At 38.1% G+C, this 25,937-nt stretch overlaps 2 pseudogenes; both read right to left on the bottom strand.

The window, feature by feature from the left end:
- Positions 1 to 2,561: 2,561 nt before the first annotated feature.
- LOC146476675 (uncharacterized) lies at positions 2,562 to 3,400 on the bottom strand (annotated as a pseudogene).
- Positions 3,401 to 3,983: 583 nt separating this feature from the next.
- On the bottom strand, positions 3,984 to 9,879 carry LOC146476674 (uncharacterized; annotated as a pseudogene).
- Between the last annotated feature and the right edge of the window lie 16,058 nt (positions 9,880 to 25,937).

Below are 25,937 nucleotides of genomic sequence, written 5' to 3'. Positions count from 1 at the left end.
CATGCCGCATATTTTGTAACATTTATTTTAAAATAGCAGTCGGCGATTTCGGGAAGAAAAACAAGTACATTTCCACAGAAAATTTGTTTAAGATCCCGGAAAGAGCTGGAGTCGCCAGCATTCCTCTAGCCGATCTTTTTAAAGCACATCGATCTTGGAGTTGAAGTGGATCCACAAGATGGGAAATCTTCACGTCTTTGCAAAAGCGCTTGCGAGGAAAGCCACGATCAGCAACGTTTCAAGCGCTTTGTGTGTGTTGTTTCGCCCCAGAGAATTGTTAAAAAAAGTCGTCCCTACAGTTCGCCATCTACTTCAAAGCAGTCCAAAGAGACGGAAAACTGCAGTCTGCCGCCTGCCAAACGTCCGCTGATTTTCAACTATCAGACCTCCGATCCGAGCCGACAAGACAAACGATAAAAATCAAAACATTCCCCACGATCTTCACATTACACGCCAGCCGTATCCCCTTTTAGAACCGGCGGTGAAAGATACGTCAGTCATGCTGTCAACGCTTCAGAACTACTATTGTCTAATTGACCAATGAGGTGTTGCCGTTGCTGGTGCAACGGGCCTTTGGAACGCAAGACGGTGAGAAGCTGTTACAGTCCCTCTATTTTTTCGCTTCCCATCCCCAACTATACTAACACCCACTCCCGCTCTCCTCGGTAGTTTAGACACTCTCCCCAGATCGCGCTCGCTTTAACAAACCAAGATGGCGGCGGTTCCATCGAAGCATACCGGTCTCGAGAATCCCACGGAAAAATAGGGGGACTGTGAACAGTCTAAGAAAAAGGCAAAACAGAGGAAAGAAAAGAGAAAAAGACTGTGCCAAGCTGCAGTTGTGGAGTCCTTGACTGGGCAAAGTGCGGAAGAAGTTATATTGCCACTGTCAGATGACATGATCTACCTGCAAAACACTGACAGCCTTCACCCAACCGTTCTAGTGAAAGGCCTGGATCAACTTATTTCTGAGGGCGGCCTATCTGTTGGTGCAGCCAGTGAAATCCAAACATACCTAACTAGCAAATCCATTGGATGGAACCCATTTGCTGTGTAAACTATTGGTGTGAGATTATGGTTTGATTTACTGTGGTACAAGTACATTAAATGTCATGCGGTTCTGGAAAAATTTAAAAAAAACCCCAAAACTAACGATATCAACCTTCAAACTTTTTTGCCCCCCCCCCCCCCCTCTTCCCCAGATCCAGAGTAAAACCTTTCTGACCCCCCCTTAAATAGGGAAGTAAACTTCGTTGCCCCCCCCCCTCCCATTTGCAAGCCCCCCCTTCCTATAAATAATGAACACTCCCTTAGCATCATTAGGATAATGATGCTGCCCCACCCGAGGGAAATGCAGCATGGAACAAAAGTAGACACCAAAACACCGCCTTTGCGGATCACAAAAATATAGATGCAAGATTATAGTACAGCAAATGTAAGGAACTGCCGCTCTTGCCGGTCAGATCCGCACGTGAAAACTGAACGTGTAAAGCTTACATAAGTAATGAAAGAAGAGAAGTAGATACAAAAAGATAAAATGTCCGACACTATAATGACTGCCGCCGTTGCTAGTCAGTCCTGTGCGCCGGAAAATAGGCTGACACTATAAAGACTGCCGCCCTTGCTAGTCAGTCCTGTACGCCGGAAAAATAGGCTATGAAGTAGAGGAGAGGGATGGAATCCTTATGTAACGCAAGAAGGCATTGGACTTCCATCTTCCCAAAACTCGAATTTGCGCGTCAGACATTCCTCTCTCAGCCGCGTGAGAAGCAGCACCGATTCGAAAACTATGACCTTTGTAACGCGCCGGGTTGAGACCGCAACGGTTAATAGCCATGGCAAGCAGGCCGCAAAAAAAGCGCCTAGGGACTGGAATCCCACCAAGAATGAAAAGTGGACCTGGAGAATTGCCTCTACAGTTCAAGTAATCAAGGAGGAATTGTATGGGGCAAAATAAAGATTGGTGCCCTATGACCAGTAAAAAGGGGGGCTGGTTGTAGCTGTGCTTATAAGTCAGGAATGTGACCTTGAGAGACACAACATGGTTATCAGCATTAAGTAGCTTAGCGATGTTATCTATAGATAAGATGGAGGTGTTGTTATTAGCTACTGCCATTTCGCCCACACGCAGGAAAGCGTAAAAAGCAAGGCAGCACATTGCCCGAAATAAACACAGCTGGTAACGAGACAGGGAGAGATCAGGAGCTTAACACAAAATCTTGTGGAGATTAGGGAGGGTAATAGGTAATCGGCCATCAAAACCTGAGCCTAGCTTGCCATAACCTTTAAGCATTTGAATGATAAAAATACCTTTGTAGGATCTGGAAGGCTTGACAGCTTATTGGAATAGCTGAGAGCCGAAATGTAGGTATTGGCCGTTGAGGCGGCATAATTACGATGGAATAAATAGGCAATAAACAGAGCCAAATGCGGCGCTGAAATAGGAAGATTGACTGGAACCCCTGGAAAAATAGTGTGGAAAAAATCGTAAAATAATTTCCAAGCACGCTTGTAGGTAGGCAAAGAGGAAGGTTGAAGGCTTGACTGAATCAGTTGAGTGACTATGACTGCCAATTCTGGGGCAGCAAAGGCAGAGGAATGTCTGTCGGCAAGTTGTCCATAGAAGATGGTGCCAGCCGATGAAAAATCTGAACCTGTGAGCGAGATAAAGCGTCCGCTAAGACATTGAGTGAACCGGGTACGTGCTTCGCTCTAAACACAATGTTGTTACGTAAGCAAATGAGAACCAGTTTACGGACAAAGGACATTAACCTCTTATCTCGACAAGATTGCTTGTTTATGATATGCACGAGAGCTTCGTTATCGGTAAAAAATAACACACAGCGGTTCTGCATCTCATGACCCCACAGGAACAGACTTAAGACATTGGGATAAAATTCTAAAATCGCAATATTCGTGTAAGCCCACTCATTTGGCCATCGCCCATAGCACCAGTGGTTGTCGAAAATAGCACCAAAACCTAAAGCACCGGAAGCATCTGTAAATAACTTTAACTTGCGCGAGTTAAGCCACTTGTCGTTTAAAAAAAAAGATTGGCAATTAAATTGGGACAAAAAAGAGAGCCAGAGTCGTAGATCCACTTTAGCCTCACTAGTGAGGCGAATAAGATGATGGGCTGAACGTATGCCAATCATAAGATCGATCAATTGCCTCAGAAAGGCACGACCCGGTTTAACTACAGCACAAGCGAAGTTTAACAAACCAATGAGAGATTGGAGTTCCTTTAATGTAATCTTTTTCACCGAAGGAATTGAGAAATTAAAGTAGTGCACTTTTGAATTTTGTCATGAGGCAGTCGGGCCGCCATAGCGATAGCATCCAATTCAATACCTGCAAAAGATAAAGTGTTCGATGGACCAACTGCTTTTTGCGGTGCCATGGGGATGTCCAAAAGAGAACACAGGCGCAGAAATAAGTCCAGTTGTTGTGAACAGGACTCATAAGAGCGAGCTATGATAAGAAAATCGTCTAAAAGATGCAGGATAAAGTCTATATTCATCTTAGTGCGGGCAATCCATTCAACTGCCGTGCTCAAGGTTTCGAATGTCCGACACGAACTGGAACAACCCATAGGCATACAACGGTCATAGAAATAACGGCCATTCCAACGTATTCCGAGTAGGTGGTTATCATTGGGGTTAATCGGTATTATGCGAAAAGCACTATGTACGTCCGTTTTTGCAAGAAAACAACCGGGACCTGCTTTCTTAATGAATCGGATAGCATCCTCGATATTAGCGTAGGAAACTGAGGTATATTCGTTGAGAATGCCGTCGTTGACAGACAATCCCTTGGGGTAGGACAAATGGTGAATTAATCTAAATTCACCGGGGACTTTCTTTAGAACATCCCCGAGAAAGGAAACGCGAAATTGTCCAAACGGAGGAGCTGTAAAAGGACCTGCTATTCTGCCGGCGTCTATTTCTTTAACAAGCTTTGCCTCAACGACAGAAGGCTGTTGGATGGCCGAAGCCAAATTTTTAGAATCAATGGCAGTAAAATCACCCTTGAAATGAATTGGAAACCCGTCAGTAAAACCAAACCTTAAGAACTCGACAGTCGAATGGTCATACCCGTCAAAAAGAAAAATGAATCTATCGGCTCGAACTGGGGTTAATAGGTTTTGCTTTGGCAGACAGGGGTTGTTTGTTAGTGGGCTGGCTTGAGTTACTCCCTGAGGCACAAAAATTACAAGTTGTGCCTACGTGATCACCGTTGCACTTAAAGCAGGTATCTTTGAAATTGCAGCCGGAGCAAACCAAACCACGATGAAATTTGAAGCAAAAACCGAACGGAATTCCACGATCGGCCTTCCCTCTAGGACCTGATGTAATCCCGAATGCGGGTGATTTGCCGGCTGAGGTGCTAGAATGTGATCGAAGCCACAATTCACCATGAATCGTGCCCCACGAGAGGGAAGAAACATGGGACCGACGAATAAACCGAAAATTCTCGTCATAGAAGCGCCAATTGTGACCCCTGGCTGCCAAGTCATTACGAGCGGCTGCCTGTAAGAATCGAGAACTGCATTTCAGCGACCACTTGGTCGAATTTCTGATATTTTGTCTGAAGATACCCTTGGATTAACTATTTTCGAAAATCATATTTTAAAGTTCCAAGGTATTTTATTTTTTGAGAAAATTGCAAGAGTTTCAAATGCGGCCAAGGTGCGGTCACGGGCCGATGAAAACCACGAAAATTTAGGTCAAAGGACGAAGCCCCGTTCACGGTGTAAAATAACCCAATGAACTTGAAACTTTACACAAACCTAGACCAACCATCTCGCAAGAGAATTAATACAATAAACATTCCAAACTCGCTGGCTGCTTTCTAAAGCATGCAGATTTGTGTACGCTACTCAAAATGACCTTGAAACTAATGCTTATTTTCATTGAAATAAAAGTGTTTCTGGTATGTCATTTTCTCTAAATTAAATCTCATATATCGAAAGACTAAGAACAGAACTTTAGTTGTACCAAGTTTCAAGCTCTGATTCAAACTCTTTCCCACTCAAGGAAGATCGAATATGCGTGCGATACTTGCGGCTCGCAATTCACGTCACGAATTATGAGATCAGAACCGATTCACAAACACTTGACATCTGGAGCCCGTGAATGTTTCCAAACATCACAGATTGGGCCCTAAAACTAATCAGACGGACTGAAGACAGCCATTCAATGTTTTTCGATCCGAGATTTCTTTCCTACTCTGCTCTAAAATAATATAGTTATTCCGGTCAGTTAGCCTACGAAACATGTGCAACAAATTTGCATACCATTTCGACGTCGCAGGAAAAAGTAGTGCAAATCATACTTTACAGCTCCTTTATCTTCTTAAATGAAGTAGTCGAACAGTAAAATGGAGAAAAGCGTGTGACTTTGTTCCTGTCGTGTTGTTTTGAGTGTTCGTGTTTGGCAGCGACGGCTCAATTCAATAAGCCAGTGTGACACTGATCAACTGTAACTCGATATTCCCTTCGGTGATGTGGGTAGCGCGCACGTGATCCTGGCCAGGCATTTCGGTATGGAATCCTGCGCGTACAAGCTACGGCGCCTTTAGGAACTGTAAATAGTGAAAAGTACTGCTTGTGGGCCAAGCTACGACTACCCTGGTGATGAAAACCTTGTCAAGCTAAAAGACTGTACAACAGATGCGGGAGCGGAACGTCGATTTTTTCGCAAAAAAAAAAGAAAGAAAGAAACATCCATAACCGCCATCCTTACAATTAAAAGTATGAAATCTGTATATTTGAGAGCATAGTAGTGAGTTCCCCACCGACCACCAACCTGACCTCCCCCCTTACCCCTAGCTACAAGCGTCAATAATATTGTGGTTATTGTTTACTTTCCTAGAGCGTTTTCTCGCTGTTCCTGCCAGTTTCTTTCAACTCTGTGAAAAAAATAATAGCATGAAATCTGAAATTGGAAAATGAATAGGCGAAATACGGCCCTCACCCGCACGTGCTAGTAATAGGGTAGTAACGGCCCTCACCCGCTTGCGCTAGCAATAAGTTAGTTTTCGTGGCCATCACCAGACAGACCAAGGCTGGCAAGATTCCTATCTTCTCGAAAATTGAAAGAAACCTGCAGGAACAACGATAAAACCGGTTTGGGAAAGTAAACAATAACCACAATTGACTCTTATCGCCAGAGGGGATGGGGGTGGGGGAGGTCGCGTTGGTCGGTGGGGAATTCGCTACTCTGATACCCTCAAAGTTGATACCCTCAGACTACTCTGACACCCTTAAACTTTATATTATTAATTGTGGGGATGGTAGTTATGGATAGATTTTTTTCGCAAAAAATCCACGTTCCGGGATCTGCATTACTGTAAGAAAAAAAACACAAAAACAAAAACTGACATTAAAGGGGAAGTATCAAGAAAATTTGCTGTCATTTCAAAACCCAAAAATGTTTGACTGTCAGCAGAAACAACAAAATAATTGTCAAGTTTGTTAAAAATTATCACCCCAGTACAATAAAACTGTCGATTAGTGCCTCTGGCCAGAGACAGGGTAAGCCAGTTTCGATTGAAACTTGAAAAATATTAGGCTAATGTTTTTCAAGTTCTCGCATTTTTGTTTCCAAAATGCGCTAGAACAGATCACAAGTTGTTTCTTTCACGAATTGAATTGATTTCGTTCCTCTCGTCATTCTAGAATTATTTGGCAGGTGATTGAAGGTCTTATTTCATCATTTTTAACAAAAGATATCAAAACCCCCATGATACTTCCCCTTAAACGTCGATTTTTTTTGGAAAGGTGGGCTCTCAGATCTCTTGAACAGTCCTTAAGCTCGTCAAGGTCATCATCACCAGGGTAGTCGTAGCTTGGCCCACAAGCAGTACTTTTCTAAAAGCGCCCTGAACGTACAAGTGCCTGGCCAGGATCACGTGCGCGTTACCCACATCACCGAAGGGAATATCGAGTTACAGTTGATCAGTGTCACACTGGCTTATTGAATTGAGCCGTCGCTGCCAAACACGAACGCTCAAAACAACACGACAGGAACAAAGTCACACGCTTTTCTCCATTTTACTGATCGACTACTTCATTTAAGAAGATAAAGGAGCTGTAAAGTATGATTTGCACCACTTTTTCCTGCGACGTCGAAATGGTATGCAAATTTGTTGCACATGTTTCGTAGGCTAACTGACCGGAATAACTATATTATTTTAGAGCAGAGTAGGAAAGAAATCTCGGATCGAAAAACATTGAATGGCTGTCTTCAGTCCGTCTGATTAGTTTTAGGGCCCAATCTGTGATGTTTGGAAACATTCACGGGCTCCAGATGTCAAGTGTTTGTGAATCGGTTCTGATCTCATAATTCGTGACGTGAATTGCGAGCCGCAAGTATCGCACGCATATTCGATCTTCCTTGAGTGGGAAAGAGTTTGAATCAGAGCTTGAAACTTAGTACAAATAAAGTTCTGTTCTTAGTCTTTCGATATATGAGATTTAATTTAGAGAAAATGACATACCAGAAACACTTTTATTTCAATGAAAATAAGCATTAGTTTCAAGGTCATTTTGAGTAACGTACACAAATTTGCATGCTTTAGAAAGCAGCCAGCGAGTTTGGAATGTTTATTGTATTAATTCTCTTGCGAGATGGTTGGTCTAGGTTTGTGTAAAGTTTCAAGTTCATTGGGTTATTTTACACCGTGAACAGGGCTTCGTCCTTTGACCTAAATTTTCGCGGTTTTTATCGATCCGTGACCGCACCTAGTCCGCATTTCAAACTCTTGCAATTTTCTCAAAAAATAAAATACCTTGGAACTTAAAAACATGATTTTCGAAAAAAGTTAATCCAAGGGTATCTTCAGACAAAATATCAGAAATTCGACCAAGTGGTCGCTGAAATGCAGTTCTCGATTCTTACAGGCAGCCGCTCTTAATAATGGAACCATATTTCATAAGAGCGGGGGACTCAGTGGGGTACTTCATAGTATAAACCCCGACAAATACATGAAAAGCGCTCAACCTAGCCTGCGTAGCAGTCGTTTCCTTTTCCTTTAAGCCAAGCGGGGCAAGCGCGCGAGGGCATAGGGCAAAAAGGAGCAAAAAAGGAGGAGCGGAGGGGAGGGGCGGGGAAGGAAAGGAAACGCCTGCCGCTGAGCCCAGACATTTTACCGAACGCCGTTCGTCAGCGAACGGGAGGCAATGATGTATTACCATTGGTCAATCGTCTGTCAATCAAACTCATAGACCAAAACGACATCTGGTTAACCGTTTATCAAAGATGAATATGCCGACTCTCGAGTGTCCTTTCGATTTCGAGTTTGCTTTGCTTTGGAAACGACTAAACTACTTTCGCAGGGAGATACGTTAATTCAGTTGAAACCGGAGCAAAGGACTGCTTTAAGAGCGAATGTCTATTAACATCAAGCAAAATCAAAATTCTCGGTCACGCTCAAAATATAGTTTTCATTGCGCTTTGGTTCGGTTGGTAGGTATTATCGTCTCAACAAACATGGTGTCATTCGTCTTTCGAAATCCCGCCGGAATTTTTGAAAATTTAAGAAAATTTGTTCTGGCTGTCGGTGGTCTCAAAGACACGAAAAGTTGGCTGGTCTGAAAGCGTGTTTCGCGTACGAACAAAGAAATTTTTTACTCAAACTTTGTAATAATCATAAATAGATTGAGGACGCCTCAAGTAAATACTTTGCAGGAAAATTTCAGTTCTAACCACGGTCTGAAAAGGAAGTTTTCAATATTTAGAACGACTTTGTATTTCACGCTACGCGAAATACAAATATTAAATATGTATGAAATTTATCCTGGAAACGCGAGGAAGTATCTTAGCCATATGGGACAAGCTCATTCTGTCTGTAATTCCAGCTGTAAGCAAATGAGTTGATATTCTAAAACATAAGTAAAATTTGCCTTGGGTAATTTTATCTACTCTTTGTTCGAGCGGCGTAAAGTTCGAGACAGTCTTTTAAGATACTGCAACTTGAAGTAAACAACTTGCCCTTCGCGATTCTGTTTTCGCTGAGATTTACCAGAAGTTAAAAATGATTGGTTCTCATGTGACATTTGACGTGACAGTGTAGGCCCCAAGGGAGCGAAGCCATTTGGGGGCGTTCGGTAAAATGTCTGGGCTCAGCGGCAGGCGTTTCCTTTCCTTCCCCGCCCCTCCCCCCCCGCTCCTACTTTTTTGCTCCTTTTTGCCCAATGCCCTCGCGCGCTTGCCCCGCTTGGCTTGAAGGAAAAGGAAACGACTGCTACGCAGGCTACGCTCAACCAGTATTCAATAGAAGAAATTTTCCGTGGTTTCTCGGCCGGTTCCAAACAAAGCGAAGGAGGCTGACCTGATTCAGCGCTACTAACAGTTACTTGATAACGACCCTGCGTAGCCGGCTTAACGAGAGGGAACCAAAGTCAACATATTCATGGTTCCAGATTTTGGTACGGATCTTTTCGGAGACGCGAGCGTCAATAGACAGACTCGAGGAGATGAAAGGATCAGACGGCTCACCTGGTGAGAATGCTGGTTGGGCGGCCACAACTGAAGATTGCACGGCACTCTCCAAACTGGGAAGGGAAGTACTTGGTGGACATGGAGGAATGGAAGGAGATGCTGCAGGTATCTCCCTGACAAAGGTATTAGTCGACACGGGTGTTGATGACGAAGGCAGGGACTGCTCTTGTCGAAGGTGTTGCGTGACGGCGTGAGCCAAGCGTGAAAACATGTCATCGGTAAATGGCGTTGACGGAAGGTCGCTGGTGCTAATTGCACTATTAGCGCTGTGTGGTCGACCCGGTGTCTCATTTTGCCGGGACTGTTTGGGTGCAGCTCTATTCACCACCTCACTGGGAGAGCGTTTACCTTGAAGTCTAGCTGATACGCGAGGCATAATGAGCCTAAGAGAAATAAAGAAACGGAAGACAAGTGACGGGAGGGGGGACACAAAGTGTTGACGGCAAATCAATAGAAGTAAAGCAAGGGACCAAGCCATGTCAGACCAAAATGGTCGACGCAATTCGCGGCCTGTCCCTACGACACAAAAACGTGAACGAGTTAAAACAAACCACACATCCTTACAAAAATTGAAGGCCAAACCGCCCTCATCAAACAATGTAACGCAAAAACAGCTGACAATAGGAAAAGCCAGCATGAACAAAGTTGAACAAATCGAACTAGTCATCTGCCTTCAGAACTAAGCCGGTTAATTAAGGTGGACTCCACCCCTCAAATAAAAATCTTGGTCCGGTCTTGTAAAAGCCTCGTGGCGCCAAGGGAAGACACACTCTAAAGGGTCCAGCACAACATCAAGGTATTGCTGAAGAACCCTAGCGCGGTCCCGGAAAAACAAGGAACGAAGCGTAGATTCGCCACGTGGTATAACATGGCAAACACACACCACCGCAACCGAAGAAATACATTTTAAAGTCACAACAAGATCTTAGATAGAAGAACCAACAATTTCGGGAGCGAGTGAGGTCAAATCATTTGTTCCGACTTCTAAAATGATGATTTCTGGCATGAGTTGGCGAACCACTGGCAAATCATAAGATTTTATTTTTTCAACCGTACGTCCACCAATCCCGTATAAATGAACCTCGGCAGTGCCAACAAGACCAAAGGCACTTGTGGCCCAAACATCAAAGTTGTTATCCAGATCATTTTTTAGGCGTTTTACAAAAGAATGACCGAGAATGAGAACTTTGGGAACGCTCCCCATTTCACGATATAGAAAAACAAAACAACGTACCTGAAATGAAAACTGCTGCAAAACCTTCAAATGAAAACTGCACTTGTCGGACGTCAAGTGAGAATGGCAGTGGAAAGATAGCCAGATGGGAATATAACGTGGCCCATCCTTGGCGCCTGACTGGGCCTCTCCGAGATAATATACCAGATAAAATGTATATGAAATTGTAACTTAAGATTTAATTAATGGAGAAATGATTTCCAAATGGCAAAGATATTGTTACATAAGAGATAAGATGAAAGGTGGCCCACAACTTAAGATAATACACGTGAATCGAAATAGAACATAAAAATCCTATTTGTGCCAAATATTCCATTTTTTGTGCAGATTTGACGCAAAACACATATTCTGGCAAGAGAGTAGCATAACAGTTGAGGGTATGAGATCACATTTCAAAACTGTACCATTTCTGACCCCCAACTCACCCATGATCATCGATTAAATCCAACCAACTCATCAATTTTCGATTTTCAAAAATAACACATAATTTGACCCCAACTCACCTATCATCAATACCTTTTTCAAGCCCTTTAATACAATATTTGATTTCCAAGACCACTGGCTTGATATACTTTGATACAACAGCTAAAAAATCCTCGGTTTTCAAAACCTAAACCTAAATCCTAGGTTTTTGAATTTAAACGCAACAATGAAAATGATATAATAATATACATATAATAATGAATACAAATAAAAATGCGAATCAAAATCTAGTAAATTATACCTTTAATCACAATGATAAAACATATTATATTCACCCAATATATAATAACTATGCAGCATCAACTGATGGATACATTATAAACAGAAAAAGATTAGAACCGAGAAAAGGAAATCTTATATGTTCTGGATATTTGAATGTGAATGTAAAATAACAATAAATCTTGTACAGCACACAGATTTGTTTATGAAGCTGTAAATCAAACATTAATTCCACCTGGAATGCAAGTGAATCATATCAATTTAAATAGACAAGACAATTCAAGTGATATTCTTGCATTAGTCACTCCTTCAGAAAATATGAAACATGCACATACAGTCGAATCTGTATTAAGCGGTCACCCTCGGGGAATGGCTAAGTGACCGCTTAATACAGGTTGTACAAAATACAGGTCAGAACAAGTTGAAAATGCCATTTTATATTACGTAGTAAACAGCTTATGCATAAAAGCGCTCAAAAATCACTTACTCGGTTAAAAGTAACAGCAACAATAACATTGTTTGATTTGTTTTAGAAAAATAGAACATAGAAAGGGAGTAACAAATCAGTAACGTCAAGTTGATGCAGCCGGTCGTTAGAAAAGGACATACTCCAAATCTTTTGAGTCTTGTCTGTTAAAACTATTTGTCCCTAGAAGAAAAATAATTAGATATCAATGTCTGTTGTTTAGGTTTCCGCAGTTTAATTTAGCTAAGTATGTCATTCACTTTGCTTAACGCCAGAGAAAGTTTCTGGTGTCCGTTAAAGTGGGATGACTTCTCATGCAACTGGCTTAAACAGAAATTAATGAAAGAAGAATTCGATCCGCAATGATGACAAGACTTTTGACCAATAATTTCGAGTAATGTATTCGGCGATTTAATGATTTGTGAAAATAAACAAGGTGTGCTATTTGTACTTGTATGAACTACTGTAGTATTTGAGTGGTTTCCTTTTACAAAGTGGCCGTTTAATACAGGTCAAGACAATAGAAACAGCTCATCGGGACTTAGCAAAGGGTGACCGCGACCGCTTAAAAGAGGTGACCGCTTAATGGAGGTCAAAATTACAGTAATTAAGGAAAGTAATTTTCGGGACTTTGACAACTGACCGCTCAATAGAGGGTGACCGCTCAACACAGGGCCGCTTAATACAGGTTCGACTGTAACTCTAAAAAAGAATATTTTGAAAAATCATATACACCAGATCAACTACAAACAATAAACGAATTAATGCAGGAACCTGTTGAAGATAATGATTGTGAATTTACAAAAGTCGAACAAAAGATAATTGATAAGATGTATTATAGAATGTGCAACAATATTGATGAAAGATTTCCAAGACCACTGGCTTGATATACTTTGATACAACCGTTGAAGATAACTGTTCAATATATCCTCGCATTATTTATTTGGTTTAGTTGTTGGTGTTTAGCCCCTTGTTACACCTTGAATCATTTATCATTTTGAAAAAAGTACCCTAATAAAGCTTCGGTGATATATAATTAACCTGTAATGGAGAAAAAAATAATCATAAATCTGAATTACAAATTTTATAATTCCAATTTATGGATGTTGTGTGACTGGGTGTCGTTATTGTCACGCGTGACGTTGTGTGACCTGTCATGAAAATGGACAAAACCCTTGTCGGGGGGTGCCTGCTTGGCTGTTTCTTGCCTAGCCCCAGCTAGGTCTCTTCCCCGCCGCTGGACAAGGCGGCTGTCCCCTTCCCAGTTTACCTCTGGGACAGAGGTTGAGTTCGGGAAAGGACTTTGAGCAACCCCCTGGAACCAGTAGGGCCTGAGCGGGCTCACCCGGAGGTACCGTTCACTAGAAGACATCCCCCACTACTCAGTAATTCACCATCTGCACAAGCCGTCAAACAGGTGTCAGTCAGGGGCCAACTGACACCACCCTAGGCTTCACCAGAATTTGTGAACTAACAGAACAATGGCCTGATCACGTAAATATTATACTCAGTTCTGAAATTTTGACACTTGTGGTACTATTTTTCTGTATATTGCGTAATATTGCTTGACTTGGATTAATACGCATGCGCTTTTCTGCATGTACACGTTGACACAACCCAAAGGGGACTGGACACTAGTCTTTTATTTCAGATGTCCACCATTTTGTAAACACTTCATGTTTGTATATTTTCGTTCCAGTTCTCGGATATTTGGACGTTTATTTCTCCACTTTCATCGTCCTGATGTTTGTAGACGCTTTTTGATGTAAGAATATCATTTATCTTGCATTATAGTCGACCCAACAATAGATTTATTCTTGGATCGAATATTCGTGAGGCCGTGACTGTATCGATACGATGCTGCTTATTTCAGCTTATTATTTTTGCACATCAACTAAATCCTTGATTGGGATCCAAGAGTTAAAGTCATCATTGTATCCTTTCCACTTTAGCAAAGCTTGTTTCTTTTTGTAATCTCTCCTGATGACTTTATCGATCCTGAATATCTCCTGTTCAGCTTTCAATAATTCTGGTCCAGAAAAGCTTCCTTTTATTTTTTCATCGTTCAGATCCTTTAGTTTGTATGTGATTGGAGTAGTGTATTGAATTTTATCGATAATGAACAACTCTTCTGTGAAATTGGTTGTATAACCTCTATCGAACACTTTCGTTTTGTATTTTGATATTCTAACCTTGTCACCAACTTGGAATTTCGGTTTGCTTGATAATTGTTTCAAATTGCCAAATAAATTGAAGTAAACCGTTCCTTCATTCTTTTTCTTAGATGCCTCTGTCGGTGTCATTTTTATTGAACTGTGTTTAGTGTTATTATACTGCTTCAATATTTCAGGCAAAATATCCAGATACATTGTATTGCCTTGAGCACTGAATTGTTTCCACATTTTATTTTTATTGGTGCGATTCCAACGCTCTACCACTGATGACTTTTCTTCATTTTCAGTCGAATACAGTGTAATGTTATGTTTATTGGGCAAGTCATTGAAATGTTTGTTGTAGAACTCTGAGCCTTTATCAGTCCACAGATACTTTGGTTTTCGACCCTCTTTGAATATGCTTTGAAATGCTATAGTTACTGTTTGACCTTTTTTATCTTTTAATGGGACAATGCAGCCGTATTTGCTGAAAACATCTATAACCATGAGAAGATACTTGTACCTTTATTCCATCTACTGAATTGTTGCAATAACGCGCCGCCGAGTAAAGTTACGCCTTATGGGTTTATGCAGCTCATTGGCTAATTTTTCCTGCCAGTTTTCCTCATTACCCGACGGCTTTTGACGTTTTTTGGAACCCCCAAGACCCAGTTTCTGTTTTGTATTTATCATATTTCGAGCCAACCAGTGACCCCACTGACGCTCATTATATGGCACATTATCCAATGCTCTCACCATCTTTTTATCACCTTTGTTTTTACATTTTTTGTCATCTTTGCACACTGAATAATCAACATCATGCTGCATTGCTATTGCATCTGTTTTGCCTGTTGGTGTATCATATATTTCCAATGTTTGCCCCGTTTTGGGGTTCCATTTTACTTGATTCTCCAAATTATTGCATGGACCAGTGTATTTGTGCCCTGGAAGTACCCAACCAGCTTTGGGTTTTGGTAGCTTGCCAATTGCTTTGTGTATATCAATTGAACCACCACTTATTGGTCTTCCTTTTATTCCTTTCTCGTATTCATCCCAATTTGGTGGCTGCCAGCCAATTCTATCCACCTGTAACCCTTTACCCATTAATGCATTCAAAACCATTGGAATGCCAATTGAAGCCAATAATGTCCCCAAAAAACCTTCTGATTGTGCCTTAGTTGGTTTAATTACAAGCTGTCCACCAGTATGTATTGCATTGACAATTTGCTTCTTTTGTGCTTCAGTGAGCCAATCTTTGTATCTTATTAATTGATCAATTTTATTTTGAGGAATGAGGAAACCACCAACTTGTCCTCTACCAAATATTTTATTGACTCCCACATTTGCAAGCCCAGATAATGCTCCAGTAGCTAATGGTCCAACTGCTTTCGTTGCCATTGGTAGCAATCTTGTGCCAATTTTGAATAATGATGACCAAAGACTCCCTCCTTGTTGTACAGCTTTTCGTATCTGTGTTTTGCTTATTTTAATATCTGCTCCAGTTTTGTTTTGCATTGCCTTTTTCAGCCTATTTATTTGTGTTTTGGTTAACATCAGCTGATCCGGTCCAGTTAATTCAGATTTTGATAATCTTATTGTTATTGCTGAATTGTTTCTCAAAGCCCGAGCAAGTTTATCTTTTTGTCCAATTGATAGTTTTACTCCGTGTGAATGATAAGTTGTCATATCTTTTATATAACTAACGTTACATAAAAAATTTTGGACAATCATCCTATTCAAAAAGAATCACAATAATTAATTTATTCCATTTATCGAAACAATAGTTTGCCATCTTTCTGAATCAACTCAGCTTCTTGTTCATATAATATCAATGCATAAACTGAATATGCAGCGTTTGTTGTACCAGATAATTCATAATGAAATGTCAGTTTTGTGCTACCATCTTTTTGTTTTGTTAAATCGAAATACAAGAATGGAAATAGTGTTTTGAAGTTATTGATATTCAACAAAGTCCCCTGACTGTATTCCTTATTTGCATGCACATATTTGAGGACATCTCCGTAAACTCGGGTTGGTTCAGCTTCCGGTGTATAATAAACATCTGGATATTCATTTCCATTCCCAACAGATAAATGACAATTTGACATTTTCATATCATTTACTACGTTGAATGTATTGTACAAAAATTGGATTTGCTGTTTGTGCTCCAATATTTGCATCATTGACAATGAAAACAAACACATGTCTTGGCTTTGAAATACCACTTGTTATCTAAAAATTGCCACTTCTTTGTGTTGATGAATTGCTTCTTTCAACATTCTCTCTCAAATAAACCCATTTATGAGGCTTCAAAAATTGATTCATGTACAGTGAGTGTCCTTCTGAATTAAAAGTGATACGTGGCACAATAAGCTCCATTCTAGTAATCATTACACGACAATCAGCCCCAGCTTGCCAAATAAGATTGGCATCAGATTCGAGCTCCAAATTCAATTCCAATCGTGTTGATGGCAATAACTCATCTATCAATGCTTCAAAGAATGCGTATCGATTCAATCGTATTTCTGTATTGACAACAACTGATAGACCCAAAAGGGCTTTTCTTGCAGCAAATCCTTTGTTGTAAAGAGCTTGGGCAGGTCTCTCTTCAGCACTTCGTTTTGTATCCAAATAGAAAAACTCATTAGTTGCAGTTGATTGAGCATATACTGGACTATATTCCAATAGATTCTTGATGTTGACACAATGATTTGCATAATTACAATCATACACATGTTTACCATTTAGCCTGCGGTCCAAATCATTTATAAAACTGTGAGAGCCATTTACAATACCATTATGGTCTTCAGCTGCAATAGCAGTGTTGTCCATTTTTTGGACTTTGAAACCAACTGATATTCTTGCATTATACCAATCATATGGGGTAACTTCTCCTGTGTTATCGACTACGAAACGATAACCATCTTTTTTTGTGACCTATTATTCCCTGGATTACCAGTATTCAATGGTGTCTCTAATTGGAAGAAGACATCTTCAAATCTTTTAATATATTTTGGATTTCTGAATGATTTCATTTATAAACATATGTTACATTATTTTTATTTTCTCCTTCTTTTGAGTTTTCCACCGGATATCATCTGATTGACTCTCTCGGCTTTTTGAAAATCAGTCAGTTGCTGCTCCATTTTTGGTTGGCTCATTGTCACTGATTTTGTTTTGGAAGGTTGTTTTTTGCTCAACAATTGAATTATTTTATCTCCTGCTTTATTACCAGCAAATTCACCAGTTTTGGTGACTGCTTTTTCGGCTGCAGTTTTGGCTCCCTGTTTACCTAACTCTTTCGCCGTTTTTCCAAAAAGTTTTGATCCAACGGATCTGAAAACATCCATAATTCCTTCACCATGAATTGATTCATCATGGATATGTTTCATCGCATAACGACCCAATTCTGGGTCAAAACGTGGTTTAAATTCACTTTGTCGTACCATATATTGATATATTATATTAAACTAGACCTGAGAATCAAGCTCATGAACCAGTCAATGCCATTGAAGTCAATTGGCCGACCCAAAGCGTCAGTCATTGTTATCCCCATTTCTGAAATAATTGATTTGGAAACTGGGCTGAATAATGCTCTTTTTGGCTCAAAAGTAAATGGATAACTCCTTGTTAAATTGTCAGTGGGTATCTTTATCAGTGTATTTGTGAATCGTCCATCACTGAGGCTATCCGTTATTATATCACAATTAATGTTCAAAACATCAATATCATTGGTAATATTTGGCAATTTTGTCCCGTGTTCAGTTTGGTTAATTAACTTTGGTTCAAATCCAATAAGTGCTCCAAAATTAGAGTTTCTAATATCAAGCTTCCATTGGTTGTCTAGCTCAATGACAACTTCTATACGATGAAAGCACAAAATATAGATTGGTTCCTTTTCCAGAAGATGGTTTATCTCTATTTTGAATTATTGATTGAGTGATATAATCATCAAGATCATCATATGAATACATTCCATCAACAAATGTGATTGTCTCCCAATTTGTACCATTATCTGGGCTGTATTTGATTGTGTTATTGTTGTATCCAGAATTGACATTATGCCACGAGTATGTCATTGACACTCGATCCACAGCTAGCTCATGTCTCATTGTTGTGTCAAGCTTCAATGGTGGATCACATTTGATAACAAAGTCTTCAGGTCGACTTCGACCTATTTTTTGTCGGTTAACAGATGAAATATGTATCGCTCTTTCTTGCATATATCATTACATTATATATTGTTGCAATAAATCAATGAGTTGTTTGTTGTTTATCAAGCCAAGTTGATTCAATTTTTGGGCTATCTGTGAAAATTCCTCTTTGACTCCATTATTGCCAGCCAAAATGGATCTACCAAGCAATTCCATTCTGTCAATCAAATCATTAGCATCATTGAAATAAACAACACCAGAGCCCAATTTCTTGAATTTTTTGCTGGATTTATGGATTGGAATCTCACTGAGTTGGTTCAATTCATCGAATACCATTTTGGCAATATCGCTCTATTTCTTCTTTGAATTAAATCTCTTGGTCAATAAATCGATTGTATCCAAATCAACCTTTTTGTCCATTACTTTGCGTTTATCTTTTGTTGCCACAAGTCTAAGTTGTCCTCTTAATTTTGGAATATCAATCATGAGTCCACCATATTTCCCAGAAGATGATATTTTGTATGCATTTCTCTTTGGTTGAGTATAACCAGACCTTTTTTGATTCATTCCTTCTGGGATTATTTTAATGCGCCCTCTGTATTTTTGCAATAATTTGATATCTTCATCAATTTCATCAATTTTGTCTTTATTCTTAGTCTTTCCTTGAACCTTTGATAAAGGACCCTTTTTTGTTCCAAGTTTTTTCAACATCTTGCCAATATTTGCATCATAATCATTGATATCAATATCCCCTTGCATAGAAGCTTGGAGAACAGAACTTAGAGGTGCAAGATCGTATTGAATCAATTTTTGGATATCATCAACATCAAAACCAGCATCCAAATTAGATGCAAAATCAGGTGACATTCATGGTTTATAGCCAATTGGTAGCTTTGCTTCTGGTGATTGTGATTGTGGTTGTGTTTCAGGCTGATAAGTTAACATAGCAATGTCTTCCAAACCTGATGTTATAGCTTTTTGGTTTTTCTCCAATTGTTCAATCAATTTGTCCTGTTTTTCATCAATTGTTTGTTTTGTTTCCTCTTGAGCTTTAATAATTGGTTTGAACGTTTCTGATAAACCTTGTTGTAAATCTTGTTTATCATGCTTTATCATTCTTCAATGTATCTCTAACTTGTTTGGTTATTGTTCCAGCCTTAATTTTGGCTTCAGATAATTGTTTTAATCTCTGAAAATCCATTATATCATTAACTTATATTAACTTATCTCAACTTATCTAATGTATTGATATACATGGAAATCCCAAATAATGACAGACATGATAAAAACACTAATTTCAAGAGATTGTATGGTTACATGCCAAATGACACTTTTCGGATGTTAATATGTGGTAATTCAGGATCTGGAAAGACAAATTTATTGTACCATATGCTGACGAAACCACTTTTGTATTATGATAGAATACATTTATATGCCAAAAATTTGGACCAACAAAAATCAAAGATATGATTCAAACATTGACTGATATATCAAATAGTGTTGGGTATAATGTCCTTGTTTGTTGCAATGATGATATAATTCCAGTAGAGGAATTGAAGGATGATGATGCCCAGAAGATAGTAATATTTGATGACTTTATTTGTGAAAAAAACCAGAAGCCATTGATTGATTATTTCATTCGTGGCAGACATAAGAACTTCTCTGTTATTTATCTGAGCCAATCGTTTTACAAAACACCGAAAGATATTCGACTCAATTGCTCTCATTTCTGGGTCTATGACTTTCCTAGCAGCAATGAAAGAAGTCTGATATCCCGTGAGTTGGGTGTCGACAAGGATAAATACATCAAAGCAACAAAAGAACCATTTTCATTTCTATATGTTGATAAGCCCATGAAGAGAATTAACAGGAATTTTTATGGAACAATATAACCAAATGATATAAATGGGAATATTCAACGAACATAGTTCATCGTCTTCTTTCACAACAGGAGGATGCAGAACGGTTCCTCTTCAAGGACCCGCTGGGCCTCAAGGAATAGGGTTTAAATTAACCCAAAATGGAAATTATGATATACAAAACAAAAAACTTGTTAATGTTAAACAAGGAGCTGATCCCAATGATGCTGTCACAAAGAGCCAAATACAATTGCTGGATAATGCTCCTGGTAATGTACAAGCTGATAAAGCAGTAATTTACAGTAATACTGGTAGCGTTCATACCAATAGTATCTATCTACAAGACACGTCAGACGGTGCTGGTAGCTCCAATGATGTTAGATTATTGACTGAACATCAGTCTTATGAAAACATTCACCTTCATATACCAGATTTGCAAAACTTTGATGGTTATGGTGGACGAGCTAAAAGCGAAATAATGGTTACATCAACAGAACAACATGTTACTGGGCGGAAAACATTTTTTGATATTAATGTTTTAAAACCCGCTAATAACGATCAAGCGGCGAATAAAAAATATGTCGATGATGAGATTAAAAAAATACAATCACCTGATTTATCAGATTATTTGCAAAAAGATGGCAGTGTTGCAATGACTGGAAATCTGAATATGGGTAATCAACAAATCACAAATTTAGGTGCTAATACACAAAATTCATATGATGTTGTTAATTTAGGTTTCTGTGATACCAAATATTTGCAAAAAGCATCCAATAGTGACCTTGATATTGACAATCATAAAATCAAAGATATGGCTCAACCAACTGATGATGATGATGCTGTTAATAAATACTACGCGCATCACAACTTTCTCAACAGGTTAACACCCAATGCTCTTGGGGGTGATTTAGATATGAGAAGTCATAAAATAATGATTCTTGGAAATCCTTCCGATCCCAATGATGCTTCCACTAAAGCATATGTTGATACAGAAATAGCTAAAATACCAACTGTTGGAAGTGATTTGAGTGCATATTTGAAAAAAGATGGAAGTGTTGCAATGACTGGAAACCTTGATATGAATAATAAACAAATCAAAGATATGGCTCAACCAACTGATGATAATGATGCTACTACCAAAAAATATCTGGAGGACAAATTGGAGCAAAGTCATCTTGTCAGCAGCTATAAAACAAATGAATTCAAATATCTTATAGATAGTGATGAAAGCAGTTCAGAATATAATATCACAGTGAATGGAATAGTTGATTTCAATCAATCCCCGCATCAAAATAAAAAAGCATATAGCATCACATTGATTAAAGACAGTGGAAGCAATGATTACAGATCCAGAATTGGTTTTAATATTTATCCTCTCGCCATTGGAAAATACACAATTGTGTTTGAATTTTATCCACCAGAAATGACTAATATTCAATTATCATGTACTGCATCTGAAGCATACATCCACAAAGCTGTACAGCGTGATTTCACTGCTTATAGCAAATTATTGGTTCAATTCAATAACAACAGCAAACAAACTCCAGATTACATCTATTTGACGATGCATGGCACAGCTACAGCGACTCCAGTACAATGTCATCTGGTTGTTTACGGTGTCAAAGATTGGTCAGATAGCGTTTATCCAGGAGTGCATGACGGCTTGGGTAATGAGATGTTTGAATACAAAAATGGAGACATGCAGATGCAAGTTGATTTGGATATGAATGACAAAAGAATAATCAATCTTGCTGATCCAATTAATGATAATGATGCAATGAAATTTTATTAATTTATTCAAAACAAAATATTCTGGGACTGTTTCCAGTGGTGTTTTTCAATCAACAAATCCAACCAATAATTTTCAATTAGCAGCTGACGGAAATAAATTTTTCAATTTGTATTCAGTTGTTTTCACAAGCAATATACAAGTTTCAAATGCACAAATTTTGTTCAATGGAAAAATACAAGGTCAAACATCAAATAGTGACACCTATCATAGAATAGGAAACATAATAAGTGGAAACAATACATTTGATTTGCCAAAATCAACAAAATTTGTCAGTATTGGTTCAATATCAATCATGGATAGCATTGGACCAGGAACTGCTGTGACTGAAACTTTTGAATTAAAAGTATTGCATTCCGATCATTTTGACAGATATTATAAACAAATGGAACTATCCAACGGTGAAATCTTGTATTCAGGAACTGGAATGACATCATCCCCTCACATTCTACAACAAGGTGGTCAAGAATTCAAATTTCCTGAAAGAATCAAAATAGAATCAATGTACTTTTATCCAGGAGTGTCTACCCAACAAAATTTGGTTTTGAGATTTCACATTAAAAAAGGTAATGTAACTGAATTTAAAATCATTCAACAAATAGTATCTGGACCAGCCAAATTCAACATTAATCACACTTTTGATAATATTGAAAAGATTGAAGCAGCGTCCATTTTTTCATTACGATGGATCATGATTTGTCCAATTTTTTAATTTAATGTGGTAAAATGATATAATATGCCATTCATTGAAGATGAAAATGGAAACCATTTTATTGATGAGAATGGAAATAAAATATTGTAACACATTTGTATTATGAAAGAATTGTCAGAATTGCAAGAACACATTCGGACATCGATAATAGATTTTCACCGTAAATTGAGTCTTCCAATATTGCCCAGACAGGAATGCAAGATAAAAAGTATCGTAATATTCACATATTTGCATGAAAAACATTATAATACAGGATTACCTGATGAAGTTTATGAGGAACTAATCAAAGATGGAATTGGATAAGTTGGACCAGGAGATAGATGTTTGACAGCTATTCTCCATAAATTGTTTGGATGGCATCCATATATCAGGTGTCATGGAATATTGCATGATGCTTACGGTCAATTTTACAACAGATATGGAAAGGGTAAAGGCTACACATATGCCATTGATGAATCAAAAACATATCATTGGATGAAAAAAATGCATGTTTTTGGGTCAAATAACTGGACTCTTTTATTGCATCAAAAATAAGATAACCATATAATATATGCAAAACAATTCAAAACAAAAGAAGAGATTAATAATTGATTTCAATCATATTTCAAATCGATTATCAAAAGAAGAAATTGATGAATTGAAAGCTTATTACATGTCATATCACAAAAAGATGTGGATGTACAAAAGTGCATACAAAAGATTAAAAAAATGGGAGTTTGCTGGTAATATTTCATCCATTGTGCTCGCAACTGGTGGTATTGCATCATCAATTGCAACCAGTGGATCTTCATTATTTGGCAATATCATCCGTTTCTGTCGTAATTCAAGCTTATATGAAGCATAAAAATATTGAAATAAGATTGTATCAACGTCAATATGCTTTTCAAACTTATGGTCATTTGTTGAATGAAATAAAAGAATAATGAGAAATGGACATTTTAATAGAGATGATTTGACAAACAAGCTTACTCAAAATGATGATTTCATTTTGGATAATTCACCGATTGTCGATAAATGGGGTGACAAATATGATAAAAAATATCAGATATTCACTTATGTTTTATTAATAATGTGCATGATTTTGGGGCCAATAATGTCCATGATATTATTCCAATAAACATTTTATAATTTCACGTTTTTTTTTTTTTGGATTTTGCCAACTCAATTTGGAAATAATCAATTTTCATCAATTGCAATATTCCATGCAAAAGATATTTCAAATTGATGATTCTCTTTCTTCTACAATTGATTTGTGGCAAGATTTTGTTTATTTCAACGAATATTTTATGAATTTTGAAATTGGTTGAACAACTGATTTCGACTTTGTTTTTTAAAATAATTTGATCTAATGTATGAGACAAATGGTATTTTCTTGATGTATTCTGTTTTGAAATCTTCACCAACTACTTGACCACAATGAATGCAAGTCAATTGACCAGAGATATCTCGAATGTTTTGATTTTCACAACAATATGGCATATTTCATGTTTTATTGGATGTTTCTTTTTGATGGTTGCAATAAATGCAGAAATCATAGCAATGCAGGAATTGACAGGAAGATAAATCCACCTGCATAGAATCATCTTTGATGGGAACTGGCATGTGTTTGACACCCATCGTATCATTCTTTTTCGTTTCAATGGACATTTGCCCAATAAAACTTTTGGCAAAAAATAATGAAAATACAAAAAAAAGAAAAATAGATGAAATTCAAGTTTTTAACGCAAGTTGTTTGTCACACGTTGGTTTACACCCTGTAATGTCCATAAGCGAATGAATCAAGCCCATTTAGGTGCAAATATCGTTTATCATCGAAACATGACAAAGATGTTTTATTGGTGAGATAACTGCCAAGAATGTGTTTGTTGCTTCTGATTGTTTTCATTTGGTGATGTAATTGTTTCTCATTGAAAAGAACATCTTTGTACTCAGAGTGTTGAATTTCTTTTTTGATAACATTCTTTTTGATTCCTTTGGCTGTTTTTCCACAACTATTATTGTCTTTGATGTATGAGTACATTTTGGATCTCAATCCAACAAATTCAGTGATTCGGATTCCAGCAGCTTCATCTTTGAATTTGCCAATTACTTTTTTGTTTGTGGCATCAAAGAATTGATGATTGGATGGATAATCTGAATTATCAAACATCTTTCTGTTTTTCCAAAAATCTTTGTAAACATCTTCAGCTTCAATTTCATATGTAAGACTATCAGTATCAGTGAATAATAACTTAGCTTTGGTACCATATTTTCTTTTGATGAAGTTATATTGGAAGTCATACATGAGAGTCTTGCTTAAATCCAGAATACACATCCCAACATATGCCGGCCTATTGAGAGTCAGTGATTCTTTGATTTTATGAACTGCAACCAGATTCTTATTAAATATTTTGCTGCCAATAAATGTTGGTTTTGAAGCTAATTTTGTCAATTGTTTTGGTGTTGTAACTAATCTAATATGTTCTCTTTTCCTGATATTCTCCATTGTTTTGCCAAAGACACTGTTATTCATTAGTTTGACAAAGTCATTCTCGAATGCATTTTTGGCTTGAGTTCTTTGATGAGTATTGAAGTCAATATATCTTTTTAGCCATGGACTTTGATTAAAGGACGGTACTCTATGGATTCTGGTTAATTTTAGTCCAAAAGCACGATATAATTGCAAGTTTCTATAATGCAGCACATATTTGTTTTTATTGGCAAGAGTTGGAATCAATTTGGTGACTTGTCCAGTTTTTATACCGAATTTGTTTGAAATTTTTTGGCAATAATCTGAGAGCATATTTTGTGTCACTTTGATTTGTTCAGCTGCACATGGATAATCATTGTGTAAAACATGCAATTCATTTGGATATTCCAAATCGACTTCCAAAAGGTATCCTTTATCCCTTTCAGCATTGAGATTAAACCAATTGATTCGGTTTATTCGTTTCTCAGTCAACCATTTGAAATTACCTGTTGGGAGATATTGACTCATTGCCCAACCATATAAGTTATTTGCATCCAAATACATGAGATATTTACTGGCTTCATTTGGATTCCAATTTTGCATATATTTATTGTTTGCTTTTCCATATCTATTGGCGATATAACTGATACCACCACGCATTCCTTTTTCAACAAATTGATATCAGTAATAAGTTCCAATTTAACATCAGTCATCTTCAACATTGCATCCCACCTTAGCCCAGGAGATGTGAAATAATGACACGGATCCAATCGATAGTACTCCAAGCATGTTTTTCTGAAGTTTTCAAATACATCAGCCAACAGCAATACATCAGATTGGAGATACAAATCATGATATTCTCCCATTGTTTTCAATTCAAATGTGTTCCAAACAGTTTGAGCATGATTGTGTTCTT

This window comes from Pavona decussata, unplaced genomic scaffold (genome assembly GCF_977016875.1).
Source record: "Pavona decussata unplaced genomic scaffold, jaPavDecu1.1 SCAFFOLD_75, whole genome shotgun sequence".
In the NCBI taxonomy this organism is placed as follows: Eukaryota; Metazoa; Cnidaria; class Anthozoa; order Scleractinia; family Agariciidae; genus Pavona; species Pavona decussata.
Note: the sequence above shows the minus strand (reverse complement) of the source record. Positions and strands in the feature narration are given on the sequence as shown.